Source organism: Bidens hawaiensis, unplaced genomic scaffold (genome assembly GCF_021521415.1).
Source record: "Bidens hawaiensis isolate Kalapana, Puna unplaced genomic scaffold, B.hawaiensis_p1.1 tig00039467_1, whole genome shotgun sequence".
Taxonomy (NCBI): Eukaryota; Viridiplantae; Streptophyta; class Magnoliopsida; order Asterales; family Asteraceae; genus Bidens; species Bidens hawaiensis.
Window position 1 is genome coordinate 29,270 of NW_027496934.1, and position 3,712 is coordinate 32,981.

Sequence of the window (3,712 nt, forward strand, 5' to 3'; positions counted from 1 at the left end):
CCTTGCTTCATCTTCTTATTGCATCCATACTTGTCCCCATGTGCTCGATCATCATGTGCTCGTAACACTTGGTTAAAACTTGTATGATCAAGCTATTTGCTCGATTGGCAATCCATGCTCGATAGAAGAATACTCTTGCTCGTTGAAGTGTAGCTTGCTCGAAGCCTTAACACTTAGAAGAATCAACCATTTAAGGTTCAGAAGACCTTGCTCAAAGTAGTAAAACCATGCTCGATCGTCTAGGCTTGCTCGAAGTCCATACTTAGCCGTTTTCTGAGGAGGTTGAGAAGATTCCAATCTTCCTTATCAAAAATCCGACCCAACACGGTTTTATTTATTTTTGTAGTTAATTTGTTTTTCTTGCTTTAATTAAAATTATTAACTAAATTATATGAAAACCCTATATTGTTTACACTCGTTAAAGCGAACCGAACCCTGATAAGTTTCTAAAATAAAATTTCAAATTCATATATATAAACATATATAATCTTTTATATCTATACCCTTTTTTACCTAAACAATAACAAAGATGATGATAATAATAATAATAATAATAATAATAATAATAATAATAACAACAACAACAATAAAGATTAATATGTTTCTTATCCTTTTCTTGTTTAATGGAACCTCGTTAAACTATTATAGAGCACATAAAACGTTTTCATAGAAAAGGCGGTATTTATATTTTAAACGTTTTTCTTTAATAAACAAGTATGCCTTTTTTTAATTATTTTTCTTTTCTCTAATTAATAAAATTTAATTACACCTTTATCAATATTCTTTGAACTACAACTAATACATAAACCCCAACACTGTTATAAACCCATCCCTTTGTGTCTTGCTCGTTACCTTAGTTTAAGTATTTATTTTATTTATGCCTTAATAATTAGGACAAATTGTTGGGAATTATCGCGGGACCAACTAGCTTACTCTAATCCTTATCGTCTTCTCATTACCGTATTTCTCATTCCAAGTGAGTTCTTCATAACCACATTTTAATGCTTTATAATATTTTGGGGGTAGCACGTCACAAGTTTTTCTTTCATTAGTTATGTGCTTGTTTACAAACCGATTCACTTATATCGTACATGTTAATATTATTCGTGCATATTGTTTATGATTATACGTGAACTTGCTTGCAACATGTTTATTGTTTTTATGGTGGAAGTTAAGCAAACGCAAACACATACACATAGTGGGAGGGTCCGACGGGACGTACCCACGCCGTCTAACGTTATGACTTCGGTCGTTTACGTAAGGTGGTTCTCATTTCCCCGACTTCAATGGCTTCGGCTAAATAAACGGGAGGACGACACTATTTGATTTCATTTACTTTACGCTTGAATACTTATTGCATGGCGATTGTTGAATCGCGAGTTTTCTATATATATGTATACGCAAAAACTTATGAAAACTCACCAACTTAATTGTTGACAAAATATATTATTTTCAACGTGCTATAGGTTGAATCGATGGTGTGCTAAGGACGAAGATCATTAGTATGCCTTAGGATATTGAAATAAAGAACTTGTTTACTTTTCGATGAAGTGTTTGTGTTTTCTTTTATTTATGAACAATTTGTGTACTTTTGATGATATGAAATGAATTAATTATAATTAATGTTGCTTTAATAGTGTTACGAGCTTATGAATAATTTGTACGTTACACCCTGGCCTATTCCGCTTAAAGCCGGGGTGTTATAGATTGGTATCAGAGCCGTAACTATAAGATAGGTTGTTAGACGTATCGGCCTAGTATAGTTATAGTTTATTTTAGGGCACAAACTGCATGAATACTCTATGTGCTATGTGCCCGCACTTATATTAAAGTTTCATTCATACGCTCGAATTTGTAACATTTTATAATGTCACAGGTACACATATTCACACACAATCTCCAAGGTTTAGGCCTAAAACAAATATTTTCAAAATATTTTTCAATCAATTTTATTTCGTTTTTCCGATATTTTTCTTCATAAAGACGGTTTTACGTGGCGGGTATGTAGTAACTATAGGGAGGACGTGCTTGTTTTCCGAACTCTTGGCACCAAGGTTATTGGAACCTTAGGATAAGCAATGCGTATATATCCAATCACACGCAGGACCCGGTTGCTTACCTGGAGAGTTCGAAAAGGGCATGAAACCCTAAGCCAAAGCGTACCACACCAAACGCCATACGAACCGCAACTTTGTGTTTTCAAATGTGATCATGTCCTCTTTGTGATAAGGATATGGTTACACTCCTTAGGATGTCATACAAGTCATGGTGATTCATGCGACGTGTGACTCCGACCCTCAATGTTTTACAGTGTTTTAACCGAAATTCTGTCAAGTCGTGGTGATACACGAATACCCAGCTCTTGGTTCGATTTAATTTTGAATTTTGATTTTTTTGCTGGAACATAAGAGTCCATGGTGGTTCATGAAAACTCTAAGTTCCACACAACGCTTATTTTATTTTTACAAGTTTTCATATTTAACCAACGTTAACAAGAACTCTTATGCCATACACGATTCCGAGACTCACGATTCTTATAACGGTTGTTCACAAAATGTCTTCCCGTTAACTTAATCGGCGTCCTTCTGGAGCCTCTAGCCGCAAGATGACAGCCCGGATCGCTAAGCAAATGGCTGCTGTGCTCCCGGAGATGGTGGCTCAAATGCACCAAACCATTGCTACCAATTCGAACGCGGCTGCTTCGGGTTCAAACTCCAACTCTTGTCGCTATAAGACCTTCATCGATGCGAAAGCTGATAAGTTCGATGGCTCTGAAGGTGCCACTGCCCTACTACAATGGTACCAAAGCATGGAGAGTACTTTCCTCCATATCGAATGTCCCAATGACAAAAAGACACGCTTTTCTTCGAGTGTCTTCGAGAAAAGAGCACTAACTTGGTGGGTGCAAGAAAAATCCACCCGTGGTGCTGATGTAGTCATGGCCTTGCCATGGGAAGAACTTAAGGAAATTATGACTGCTGAATTTTGTCCACCCAATGAACTTATGAACCTGGAAGTGGAATTTTGGAACCTCAAACAAGATGGTGGAGATAACGTTACCTACACCGCTTGCTTCAACGAGCTTAGCATTCTGGTGCCACATCTTGTCACTCCTCTCTCTCGTGGGATTGGCAAGTATATTCGGGGTCTGCCAAGGCAAATACAAGATTCAGTTCAAAGTAGTGCTCCTAAGACTCTTCCCGAGGCTATTGTTCTTGCTGCATCCTTGTCTGATAACCACGTCAAGGCAGGAACCCTCAAAATCAGCAAGTAGGTTACTGAGAAAACCGAGGTCGAACCTTCAAAAGAGGTCAAGGCTGAAGCCACACCTAAACCAAACCGCAACCACCATAACAACCACTCCAAGAAGCGAAAGCAAAACTATGCCTTAACCCAACCAAACCCACCACAACTCCAATATCCACAAACCCAAACCCAAACCCAAACCCAAAAACCTTCAAATTCCCCCTCCAAAGAAGCCTTACCATGATCCCCACCCATTTTGCCAAATTTGCGAACGACACCATCAATTCGACATCCCTTGTCGACAATGCACCCATTGTGGTCGTTATGGACACCTACTAGGCGCATGTTTTGAATTCATGCGTACCCAACCAACCCTCACAAAACCACCCCATACTCCCCAGGCCTTCAATCAAAACCGTGTCCTAACTCAATCTCAACCTATCTCTCAAGCTTACCCCACCCCCAA